The following is a 14,103-nucleotide window of genomic DNA, read 5'->3' on the forward strand; positions in this document are numbered from 1 at the left end:
AAACTGAATCCAATTTTATAAGGAGTTGCCAGGCAGACAGCGTCACAGCTATATCCTGTCAGGGGACAGTAAAATCACACCAAGCCCAGGGCTCTGTGGGAGTCATAGCTCCTGAGGGTCTCCAGGGAAAGAGATTCAGTTAAACTGCATATTGGGATCCCACTCAACTTGTGGACCAACCTACATTATTTGGAAAGCCCTTAAGGAAATACAGAGTCTTTATCCTCTCCTGGTGAAGAGAAGAGCAGCTTCACATATACAGTCTTGTTTAATGAACAAGAAAGCTATTGGAACCAAAAAGAAGACTTGGGCTAAATTAATGATCATTGTCCCTAGGCGAGGACTAAAGGCAGAAGGCAGAAAACTGATGAACCTACTGTTAACTGGAAAACAGTAGCTAAAAACTAACCAGGAAGTTTTGCAAGCCAATGTTCGGAATGCTCTGAAAGGCAGAGAGCCTTAGAAGGAAGAGCTCCTGAATGTACACAACTTCAGGATGAGTCAACAGTGGGCCTTGAACTGGCACAAGGAACATTTTTCCAGGAATAGCAATATTAACTACTTCACTCATTACTAGCAATATGAATCCAGGGAACAGACGCAGGGAAATGTTCTCAGAATTAAAACAGTGAAAAATCAAGACATAATAGATGAGATGAGCCATCTGCAGAGGTAACTCACCCTAAGAAATGTTTTGTGAATATGTTTGCCGAGGAACTTGAGAAAAGCCTGAGTCCAATGCTCATGACTAAAATTAAACACGTATTTTATGCCTCCACGCCTTTGCTCGTGTTGTTCCGTCTGCCCATTTTATCAGCTGCTGCCCCTCTCTCCCCCTTCCCCAGTCTATTGGGTGAATTATTTTTCTTTCAAAACTCAGTCCATGCACCATCTTTTCTCAACCTGTGCCTGAGAACAGAATGAGTAATTTCTACATGGTCCTACTTCTGTATTATGCATGCCCTTTTATTATTATTTGAGAATCTAACTCACCTAGCACACTGCAGGCTCTGTGAGGGCTCTTTGAGAATCAAATCTGTTTCTCCAGCATCACCTATCTGGCTCAATCTGTATTTATCTCAACTGATTGACTGAGGGGGCCAGGAGAGTGGAGGAGGACATGCCTCCTCTAGAAGGATGCATCAGAGTCATTGGGCGGGTGAGGGGTGGTGTTCAGGATTGGCATATTGACTATCGTAATAGGCTTGGGAAAGTATCAGAATCTCAATAAACCAGGAGATTTTTATGCTTATTGAAAAAGAATGGCAAAAAAAAAATTTTTTTCATGAGAAAGGGTAGTTTAGTAGGGAGAGACATATATAAACAAAGATGTGCAATTTTCCATAAAAGTATCCACAAGATTAGCAACTAGTATAGAACAAAGAAAAGATTAGTTTCTCAGGTAAGGACCAGAAAAAGCTTCACAGAGAAGAAAATGATTAATATGGGTGTTGAAGGAGAAACAGGAGTTTGCAAGCAAACTGCCAGGCAGAGGGAAGAGAATTGCCAAAGCATGGAAATATTATAACAGTAGTTAACATTTACTCAGAGTCCTTGGGTTGTGCAAACAGCGTGCTTGGCTGCTAACTGAAAGGTTAGAGGCTCAAGTCCACCCAGAATCTCACTGGAAGAAAGTCTGGCAATCTACTTCCAAAAAAGTAGCCATTGAAAACCCTGTGGAGCACAGTTTTACTCTGACACACATGTGGTCACCATGACTTGGAATCAACATCACAGCAACTGGTTTTTTTTTTTTTTTTCTTTAGCATTTACTCTGTGCTTAGTCTATGTTCAGACCTTATTCTTAGAGCTTTAACATGTATCCTCTAAGTACTGTTGCTGACCATCTTTAAAAGTTTATGCAATATATCATTTAGGTTCAATTTCTTGCAACCTGTGGATGTCTAGTTGATTCTGACTCATGGTTACCCTACAGGACACAGTAGAACTGCACCATAGTTGTAATTTTTACAGAAGCAGACTGCCACATCTTTCTACCTATGTGTTAGCAGCTGAGCATTTTAACCACTGCACCACAAGGGCTTCTTCTTCTTTTAACAGAGACCTAAAATGGCAGTGGCTTAAGCAACAAGAGCAGTTTATTTCTCTCTCCATAAAGACCTCTTTTAGCTGGCTGCTCTGGTGTGGCCTTTACCTGCATGGGCCAACATGTTAGTTAGAGCTCCAGCCATCACATCCACATTCCAGATAGCAGAAAAGGGGTCAAAGAGCATTCAACTACTATCATTATATGTAGGTTCTTAGAAGCTTCTACTTACATTACCCAGATGTAGTCTTATAACCACAACCAGCTGCAAAGTAGTTTGGTAAATACAGTCTTTATTTTGGGTGCCACGTACTCAGCTAAAAATTGGGGATTCTGTAACTATGGAAGAGAACACATATTGGGAGACACTACCGATTTATGTTACATACACTTATTTCCAATTGTTAGAGGAGACTGAGGCAAAGGAGGACTTATTTTCATGGTCCATTCAGGGAATCACAAGGAGCTTCTTTTGGCTTACACATAAGGTGTGAAGTGAGAAGAATAAACGGAGATAGAGTTCAAAGATAATCAAGAGATCAGATCACTGTATACTATTGCCTTGTATACTACTAGGTTTGTTAATGAATCAGTAATTTGATCGTTCTATAAATTTAGTTTCTGGATCTTCAAAAATTGAAAAGAAGACCTTGAATAGCAATGACTTTAACACAGTATTACCCACCCTGGGAGAAACAGCCTGTCTTTTCACTTCTCCTCCTTTCTCTCTTTAATGCAAAGAAGCAACAGCAAGAAGAGGGAGGGAAAAAGGTCTTGTCAGGATGCTTTTGGAAAGAGAATCTTAGAGAAGATGATTGCAAATTTAATCAAAATTCAGTGAAATAAATTTTCACTAAGCACCTCCTATAGGTATGTAGTTCAACTCCAGTCCAGGTAACCATAAAAGCCTGTCAAAACAGTGGTGTTATTGGGCTAGTAAAGAAAGCTTTTGTTAAAAAAAAAAAAAAAAAATGGAATGGGAAGCACAATATATTTCTTTGAACACTGGAGGAGAGTGGAGCTAGCTCTAATAGGAGCTAGGATGAGATGTGCAGCACCCTCTCCCTCTTTTCATACACATTCATCTTAAACTCTTGGTCACACTAATTCAGTAGGTCTTAACAGTAAGTTTCAGCAAGAAATTATCATTTACATTGGGAGCTAAGTTGGGAAACTTACCAAAAACACATGACCTACCTAGTTTTCTTATCTCCTAAATGAGAAGGCAGGACCAGTTGAGTTCTCAGGTACTTTCCCGTTTAAACATTCTGGAAAGGAAAAGTTGGAGATAACTAATGACATCAATGACAATATAACAGTCTCTTCCCAAATACATCCCCATGGTTTTTGTAACTTATTCTTTTAGTAAGAATTCTATAAGCTGGCAGGTGAGCTGGCAAGTGACTGAGCAGATGGCAATAAGATCTTACAGGCTTTGAGATAGCAGGTAAATTTTATTTTAAGAAATTGGTTCTGAAATGTATCTATTTCTTGGTAATCCTCCGTAAGCGATTTTGGCATGTAAAGGATGATAAAGTCATTTTTAAAAATCTAAGTACCATTATCAGGTTTTCCCCATAAAAATGGCCATAACTTAGTAAGCTTAGTCTCTGTGGTATCCACTCTATTAGTAAAGATATGTTAAGGGCTTTGGAGAAGATATACATAATGGAAATATAAAAGTTATTAGAAATAGAAGTTATATGATGAAGTTCAATTTTCTGCTATATGCAATCACTTGAGGGGTAAATGGGCATTTTAAGATCATGATTTCAGGAAAGAAATAGAGTAAGTTTTTGGAAATGGGTACAAGGTCCTCATAGCCTCTTCTTAGCCTTCCTATTTATCCATTCCCTAATCCCTTTTGCCTAATTATCTCAGGTCAGGTCAGGTAAAAAGATGCTTATTGTAAAATGTGGCAGTTACTTTCAGAGTACTTAAAGGAATATAAAACATGACAGTTATTTTGGAGAATTTAAAATATTTAGGGGAAGATACAGACAATGCAAAATTCTCTTACCTTCCATTGGTTTCTTGCCATCATTATTTTGTCACCCACATTGCTCTTTGGCTGCAGTGGAATCTCTCTCCAACTTCTCTCGGGGCTCCTGCATGTCGCATATGCGCAGATTTGGGAGTTACAGTTTTCAGAATTCATCCTCTCCCACATAGTCATGTCATCCTACTCTTCCTTTCCTTGGTAATGATTGTGATGATGATGTTGGTGATGATGACCTAAGTGTGAATCTCTTTGAGGTTATTCTAGCTGGAGTTTGATGAGCTTCTCAAATGCGTAGGTAATGTTTTTCATCAAATTTGGGACATTTGTGGTCATTATTTCTTCAAATATTCTCTTTGTCCCTTTCTCTCTCTCTTTTCTTTCTGGGACTTCCATTGCACATATGTTGGTACTCTGGACAATATCTCAACAGTCAGAGACTCTGTTCATTTTTCTTTATTCTTTTTTCTTTCTTTTCTTCAGACCGGATAATCTTTTTTTTTATTATTATTATACTTTAGATGAAGGTTTACAGAGCAAATTAGTTTCTCATTAAACAATGCACATATTGTTTTGTGACGTTTGCCAACCCCACAACATGTCAACACTCTCCCCTTCTCAACCTGGGGTTCCCCATTACTAGCCTTCCTGTCCCCTCCTGCCTTCTAGTCCTTGCCCCTGGGTTGGCGTGTCCATTTAGTCTCTATTTTTTTTTTTATGGGCCTGCCTAATCTCTGGCTGAAGGATGAACCTCAGGAGTGACTTCAGTACCGAGTTAAAAGAGTGACCGGGGGCCGTACTCTTGGAGTTTCTCCAGCCTCTGTTAGACCAGTAGGTCTGGTCTTTTTTTGTGAGTTAGAATTTTGTTCTACATTTTTCCTCAGCTCTGTCCAGGACCCTCTATTGTGATCCCTGTCAGAGCAGTCAGTGGGGGTAGCCAGACACCATCTAATTGTGCTGGACTTCAGACTGGATAATCTTAACCTATCTTCATGTTCACTGATTTTTTTCCTTCTGCCTGCTCAAATCTGCTGTTGAGCCCCTCTAGTGAACTAGGTACTTTTCAACTCCATAATTTCTAACCCGTTTAAAAATAATTTTTATTTCTTTATAGATTTTCTCTATTTGGTGAGACATCATTCTCATACTTTCCTCTAATTCTTTAGATGTGGGTTCATTTGGCTTTTTGAAAATGTTTAAAGTAACTGATTTAAAGTCTTTGGTTAGTAAGTCTAATATCTGGGTTTCCTTAGAGACAGTTTCTATTGACTACTTTTTTTCTCTTGTGTATACATACTTTCATGTTCTTTGCATGTCTTAAAATTTTTTTGTTGAAAATTAGACATTTAAAAATATATAACAACTCTGGCAATCATATCACCTTCCCCCAAGGGTTCGTTGTTGTTGCTGTTTGTTTGTTGAATGATGTTCCTAACTAGTTCTATAAAGTCTGTATTCTTTGTTGTATGTGGCCACTGAAGTTTCTGCTCAGTTAACTTAGTGGTCAGCTAATAATTGGGCAGAGATTTCTCCTAGTCTTTACCAAGGGACTCTGCCTGCCTTCAATACGCAGGCAGGAAGTTTAGAACTCTGCCTTAGCCTTTGTTTCCTGCTTCCAAACAGCCTCAAGGTAGTCAGAGGTGAGATCTGAAGACCTACTCAAGTTTTTCTGTTTTTGTTTTTTGGAGGAGCATATGCACAGCCTTGCACATTTGTGTGGCCCTCTAGATTCCAAGGAATATGTTGCAGGCATTCAAAGCCTCCTGAGCACATCTTATTTCCCAGGTTTTTTTTTTTTTCCTTTTCAAGTTTCTTAGCTTCTTGTTTGCCCCAAGCAGCTGCAATGTTAAATAATTGCCACTGATTATTTTCAACAAATACCTTCAAGGAAAAGGTTTTTTGTATGCATTCTGCATCAAGTTACATAAAGACAAAACCCGTGAGTGGAGGTTTTCAGGGTCACATATGACAGCTTTCTGGGAATAGTGCTTTTAGGCAACTCCAAACCCATCTTGCTCCTTCCAGTAGCTGCTAGTTTGCTCATTTTTGCTGTGATGTAGGGCTGCTGGTTTTCAAAGTTACTGCAGAGGCGAAGAGAAGGGAATGAGAATTGGACAATTTAAAACACCACAAAGTTTACTGTTCTTACAGAGATTTAGCCTTTTTTCTTGAATAACCACTCCTGATTATTGCATGTCTTTGGTTGATTTCCAGAGTTCTGAAAAAGTTAATTTTGACAATTGTTTGCCAGTGCTCTCATTGCTTTAATGGAGGAGATGTTCAGATGTCCTTATTCTGTCATTCCCACTGATGTCACTCCAGAACCTAAAAAACAGATGCATCCAGTGGTTTCAATATGCTTTGAGTGGCTTTTAGATTCATTACAATCCTAGAGACAAACATGTAAATATTTTCTCATCTTTTTCATATTAGTGGTTTTTTTTTTTTTAAAGTTACTATATATTTTGCATTAGGAAGTCCTGGGTATCATTTTTACTATTTGAAAAGCTTCTCAAGTTTCATAATACATTCCACTTATTAGTTGAAACTCAACACTCCATCTAATTTCTCCCTGGGTAAGGAAATGGATCTGGTGGTGTTATAGTGAAAGAAAGGACAGGCGTTCTAGAATCACATCTAATTTCAAATCCTCATGTATGATTCAGAAAAATCACTTTATCTCTCAAAGTCTCAGTTTTCTCACTTGTAAATAATATTAACACCTACTTCCTGGGGGATTATTGGAAGAACTCTTTAAGAGCCTAGCATGACTGCACAGGGTAGGTGCTTAGTTATTACCTACCTTTCTTTCCATTCCCTTTTCCGCCACCTTTACTAAATAACGGACTTAGTATCTCAAAAGTAAGTTATAGTTTAGGCAAATAGAAAAAAGAAAATGACATACCTAGCCCAGTAAAAAGGAGAATCTGAACAATGCATCACATGATTTTCTCCATCCTTTTGGCAATTTTATATAATCTTCTGCCACTACAATCAGCAATGTCATGTTGAGTCAATTTGCTATTTAATTACTGACACATTAGTAAATCCATCTTTCAGATTCACCAACCAGCTCTCAATTATCTAGCTCAGAGATTACACATACATCATGTCTTCTTCACTTTATGCTGTCTAGGTTTTGTGCATTCCACTGCCCATTAGCTTCTCGATCACATTAAGGGTCAGAATTCAAATCATACAACTTTGTTATTTGTCAATATATTAGGAAATAAAACAACGTATTCTGAAATTAGAGACCAAAATTATTTTAAGAGCACCTTAGATTATTAGGAATTGGACAAAAGCTTAAACTGATGCTCTTTGCTGAGTGCACTTTGATTGACTTGAAGGGACAAGGATTGATTGACTAGTTTAATCAAGCCTTCTTAGTAAAGAAAGATGACATATATAGTAACCACCTTCACCCTCACTTTTCCTCTGAGAGGCAAAACAATATTAGCTAATGGGTCATGTTTTTGATATTGTATTATTAAACTTTAATCTACTTTTCTCTTTTAAGGGATTAAACATTTAAATTCCTACTTATTCTGGCTAGTTTATTAAGTTTAACTGCTAAAATCTATCTTTGTTTCTCCTTTGGGCCCCTCGTCACAATATCACTGTTTAATTTACAGTGGCAATTTCTTCTGGAGGAGACCTGATGGTGCAGTGGTTAAGAGCTCAGCGACTAACCAAAAGGTTGGCAGTTTCATCCCACCAACCACTCCTTTGAAATCTTATGGGGCAGTTCTACTCTGTCCCATAGGGTCGCTATGAGTCAGAATTGACTTGAAGGCAATGGGTTTGGTTTAAGTTTTCTTCTGGAGCATGGTAAATACAAATATCCAGACTATCCTTGCCATTCAGTCTGCTAATTTCCAATCTGAAAAAATAACATGTAAGAGTCAGTCAACTTACAAATATTCGTTAAGTGCCTACTATGTGGTATGTGTGTGCTGTATATATATATTCATATGTATAAAACAAAGCACATGGGGGCACAGTTACAGGTACTTCTTAGACATAACCGAACACCATGGGGGACTGATTCACTGGGTTTGAACACCATAGTCTTGTGGGACAAATAGGTCAATTGGCATAATATAGTACATAAAATTTATGTTCTACATCCTGGGTTCTTAAAAGCTTGTGAGTGGCTATCTAAGATACTACTGTTGGTCTCTACTTGTCTGGAGCGAGAGAGAAGGAAGGAAACCAAAGGCTCAAATAAGGAATAGCATACAGGGCTAAAAGCCTACACAAACGATGGCTTCCTGTATCCTGAGACCAGAAGAACTGGTTGGTACTCAGCCACCACTACCGACTCTTCTGATCAGGGACACAATAGATGGGCCCTGACAGAATAGGAGAAAAATGTAGAACAAAACTCAAATTCTTAGAAAGTCCAGACTTGGACCAGTTGAGACTGGAGGAACCTTCAAGACTATCACCCTAAAATATCCTTTAAACTTTGAACTGAATTTACTCACACAGGTAACCTTTCAGATAAGTAACAGATTGATTCATAAAATAAAAAATATCACCCGTGAGTACTGTGCTCCTTTTAAAATCATCTGTATGAGACCAAGTGGTCAACATTTACTCTAAAGCAGAGATGAGAAGGTAAGGTGGGTCAGGGAAACTAGATTACTGGAAACAGAACAACCAGAATGGAAACAAAGAGAATGCTGACACGCTGTGAAAAAGGTAACCAATGTCACCTTTCTGCATATATGTATGGAAACCCTGGTGGCATAGCGGTAAAGTGCTATGGCTGCTAACCAAAAAGTCAGCAGTTTGAATCCACCAGGCGCTCCTTGGAAACCCTGTGGGGCGGTTCTACTCTGTCCTGTAGGGTCACTATGAGTCATGAGTGACTCGATGACAATGGATTTGGGTTTTCTGGTTTTATATATAAAGCATCTGTACCGAATAACCATAATTGTTGAATCGGAGGCGGGGGGGTGGATACACAGTGCACTATTGTTTTAATGTTTGTATATTTGAAATTGTTCATAATAAAAATTTTAAATTAAAACTAAAAATAAAGGAAGGAATGCATTTCCCTCAACTTTTCACATGGCTGGCGCCTTCTTGTCCTTCAGATGTCAGCTCAAATGTCATCTGCTCAGGAAGGCTTTCCAAGAAGCTGGCAAGTTTTCTATGTACCATGTTACAATTTGTTTCCTGTTTAACCCACCTGGTTTATTGCCCTTTTTCTCTTTTCACATCTTTTGAAAAAGTAATCAAATATTTGTTTATTATTCTGTTTTCTGTTGTTACACATTCTTTTAGTGGTAACTTAGAGATTACAACATGCATCCTTAACTTATTACAGTCTAAAATAAATAATTATTTTTACAGATTCTTAACAATCCTAGTCTCTTAAAACACCTACTTCTTTTTATCTGCTCTCTGCCTTTTTTCATTACTTTCATTCATTTCAATTCTACATATATTTTTACTTCCACAACACCTTACTAGTATTGCTTTGTGGAGTCAATATCAATTTATTTGGGGGGCTCTTTTTCTTTCTTGAAGGAGTCCTGATGGTGCAGTGGTTAACCACTCGGCTGCTTACTGAAAAGTCGGTGATTTGAACCCACAAGCCACTCCATGGGAGAAAGATGTGGCAGTCTGCTTTCATAAAGATTACAGCCTTGGGGAAAGATTAGTCCAAAGGACTAATGGACCACACCTACCATGGCCTCCACCAGACTGAGTCCAGTACAACTAGATGGTGCCCGGCTACCACCACTGACTGGTCTGACAGTGATCACAATAGAGGGTCCTGGACAGAGCTGGAGAAAAATGCAGAACAAGATTTTAACTTAAAAAGAAAGACTAGACTTGCTGACCTGACAGAGATTGGAGAAACCCTGAGAGTATGGCCCCCAGATACCCTTTCAACTCAGTAATGAAGTCATTCCTGAGGTTCACCCTTCAGCCAAAGATAGGACAGGCCCATAAAACAGAACAAGACTAAAGGGGCACACCAGCCCCGGGGCAAGAACTAGAAGGCAGGAGGGGACAGGAACGCTGGTAATAGGGGACTCAAGGTTGAGAAGGGAGAGCGTCGACATGTCGTGGGGCTGTTAACCGACGTCATAAAACAATATATGTACTAACTGTTTAATGAGAAACTAGTTTGTTCTGTAAACCTTCATCTAAAGTACTATTAAAAAAAAAAAAAAAGATTACAGCTTTGGAAACCCTGTGGCGCAGTTGTGCTCTGTCCTATAGGGTCGTTGTGAGCCAGAATTTGACTCCATGGCAATGGGTTTGGGTTTTTGTTGTTGTTGTTGTTTTTTCTAGGTTTCTCTCTGGAGTCGTTTTCTTTCTACCTGAAGAACTCCCTTCAGAATTTCTGTTAATGCAGGCCTCTGATGATTAATTCTGTCATTCTTGGCCCCATAGGTGTTGAATCATGATTGGGCTAATTTGGAGGTGATTCCACTTCTCTTGCTAGTGACTGTTTTAGGCACGGGCACATGACAGTCTAGCCAATAACACTTGCTGGGAGGCTTCTGAAAAAGTTGTGCTGTTTGTTAATAATTAATAAAAAGAATCACATGTGAAAAAAGTCCCCCTTCTGTTGGATGTTGTTGAGTGTGGCTGTGATCACTGGCGCCTTTGTAGTCATATTTCAAGTATACTTTTCCCATTCTCTCATTTGTCTACTAACTTTGTCTACTGGTCTTATGTTGAGCACAGATGCTTAATTGTGATGTAACCAAATTTATCTTTTGTTTTTTACCTTATGCTTCATACTTTTGAAGTTTTATTTAAGAGGCCATTTTTTCACCTCTAGGTCACAGACATATTCTCCTACATTTTCTTTCATTAAATTTATAGCTTTAACCTTATATCATTGAAGTCTTTAATATATCCAGAGTATACCTTTGTGATAAGTAGAAATCTAGCTTCATTTTTCCTTTATATAGTGAGCTGGTATTCCCAACATCATCTAATAAAAATTCTGCTCTTCTCATTTTGTCATCTTTATAAATATTAATTTGCCATAGATCCATCATCTATTATTTGCACTGTTCTACTGTTTGTTCTTAGGTCACATCAGTCTTTACCAGTATGATTTCTTTTTTTTAAATTTAGTTAGCTATCACAGACCTTATTCTTCCATACAATTTTTAAAGTAAGTTTGAGGTCCTTAAAAAAATCCAGTTGAAATTTTTATTGCGATTACATTGCATTTTCAGATTAAATTAAGAATGTTCGCCGTTATATTGTCATCTCATTGGAGCATGTCTTTTTTTTTTTCAATTGTTGTAAAATGTAACAGAACATTTGCCAATTCAACATTTTTCATATGTACAATTCAGTGACACTAATTTCATCAATCATGTTGTGCAACCATCAGCAGTAGGAGCATGGAATGTTTCTTACATCACTTTCTGTCTTTAACAAAGTTTAACAGAGTTTTCAAGTTTTCCTCAAATAGATGATGTATATTCTTGGTTCATTCTTTGATACTTTGTAATTTTTGTTGCTGTCGTGAAATGATACGCTTTGGATTTTCATAGACTGATTTTACACTGGCAAGCTCTTAATCTAAATCTTTCTCTTTAATAGTTTGAATAATTTGTTGATTGTTGGATTTTCTATGTAGCTATTATTTACAAAGAAGAGGCTTTCTTTCTTTCTTCCAATCCTTACTCATTTATATATTTTTTCTTTCCTTATATTAGCTAGGATCCATAGTACTGTGATAGTAGGCTACCTGAGTCTTGATCTTAAAAGGGGATCATGCATTTAATCTAAAATTCCTCCACTAAATATGTTTACTGTAGGTTTTTGACATATAAACCTTCACCAAGTTACAAAAATTATTCTGTTGCTAACTTGATATTCATATTCTTCATAAACAGGTGTGAAACCTTACCACATGATCTTCTGTACCACTTAAGATAATTATGATTTTTTTCTCTTTTGTCCATTACTAATACAGATTTTCTGGTGTTGAATCATCTTGGCATTCCTGAAATAAACTCTACAACACATCATTAAATTTAGTTAGCAAATCTTTTTAGCTGTGAATATACATTCTTAAGCAAAATGGGCCTAAACAAAAAAAATTTTTTTTCATTTTCATCTGGTTTTGGAATCAACATTATATTAGCCTTAACTTCCATTTTGTCGGCTATTAGATTGATACCCCAGCTTTTTGTTGTATTTGTCTGCTATGCCTTTTTTTTTTTTTGTTAACGGATTAAGGTAAAATTCACATACCATACAACCCATCCACTTAAAGTGTACAATGATTTTTAGTATATTCACAGGGCTTTGCAAAAACCTACAATAAATTTTAGAACATTTTCATTGTCCCCCCGCCCCCAATTGCAATGCCCTTTAGCTGTCATTCCTCACCCTCAATGCTCCCATTCTCCCAGCCCTAGGAAACCACTACTTTGTCTCTATAGATTTAACTTTTCTGGGCATTTCATATAAATGGAATCATATAATATGTGATCTTTTGTGACTAGTTATTTTCAGTTAGCATGTTTTCAAGATTCATCCATGATATAACATGCATTAGTACTCCATTCCTTTTTATGTCAGAATAACAGTCCATGGTACGGACATACTTTATTTTGCTTATCCATCACTTGATGGACATTTGAGTTGTTTCCACCTCTTGGCTATTATGAATAATGCTGCTATACCATTCATGTACAAGTTTTTGTGTAGATATGTTTTCAATTCTCTTGGGTATATACCTAGGAGTGAAATCGTTGGGTCAGGTGGTTAACTTCATGGTTAACTTTGAGGAACTCCCTGTTTTCCAAAGTGACTACACCATTTTACATTCCCACCAGCAGTGTATGAGGGATTCAGTGGCCCCACATCCTCATCATCTATCTTTTTTATTATCGCCATCCTAGTGGGTGTGAAGTAGTATCTCATTGTGATTATGATTTGCATTTCCCTGATGACTAGTGGGTGTGAAGTAGTATCTCATTGTGATTATGATTTGCATTCCCCTGATGACTAACAACGGGGAGCCTCATTTCATGTGTTTATTGGCCATTTGTATATCTTTTTTGGAGAAATGTCTACTCAGATCCTTTGCCCATGTTTTCAATTGAATTGTCTTGAGTTATAAGAGTTTTTTTTATATGTTCTGGATACAAGTTCCTTATCGGATACATGATTTGCAAATGTTATCTCCCATTCTTTGGGATGGTATATCTTTTTTCATCCATTTAACATGTCTTTAATTAGATCTTGTTTTTTTTTTAATTCAATACAAGAATCTCTAAATTGGTGAATTTAATCCACTTGTACTATTTTCCACATGGTCAAACGCTTGGATAACCTATTGATTCATTTTCCCCCCTGGAGCTCCCTCTCCTGGTATCTCTTATTCTCCTGTTGCAATCTGAACTGAACGAATGGACTCTGGTCCTGTTATTAGGCCCTGATTCCTGTTCTCTTGTCTTCCTTGGTTTATTCCCTTTATTTTTGTGGAGTACATCTTCCTCCAATAGTCTTTGACAAAAAAGCTGCATGGGAAGTGAAGTTTGAGATCCTGTATGAGTGAAATGTTTTTAGCTTCACACTTGAGGAATTTGGTCATGGAATTATAGGCAGAGCTTTGAACCTGCTCGTTTGGGTTCAAATCCCTGCTGATTAATTTGCATTTCCACCCCAGATATACTGAATCAGAATCTAGTTTAATGAGATTCCCAGGTGATTCTGATGTATAATAAATTTTGAGAACCACTGCTGTATTAATGGTTCTGAGTTGTTCCCTAACCAGTAGCATTAGCATTGCCTGGAAACTTGTTAGAAATGCAAATTCTCAACAGGGGTTTGAACCTGGACAAACCTGAATTTCAAATCTTTCCTGGATTCAGTTAATAAGAGTTTAGGCTAGCAAGGTGACTTCAGTTAGCTGAATCAATTTGGTTCCTGAGATTCAGAGACCAAGTAGGGAGCATTCGACTTAGCAAAGGATATGTCAAAAATTTTTTCCTAATAAACTTGGTTCCCAGGTTTGAAGAGCAAAGTTTAAACAGGCAGGAATTTGTCCTAAGAA

Source organism: Elephas maximus, chromosome 10 (assembly GCF_024166365.1).
Source record: "Elephas maximus indicus isolate mEleMax1 chromosome 10, mEleMax1 primary haplotype, whole genome shotgun sequence".
Taxonomy (NCBI): Eukaryota; Metazoa; Chordata; class Mammalia; order Proboscidea; family Elephantidae; genus Elephas; species Elephas maximus.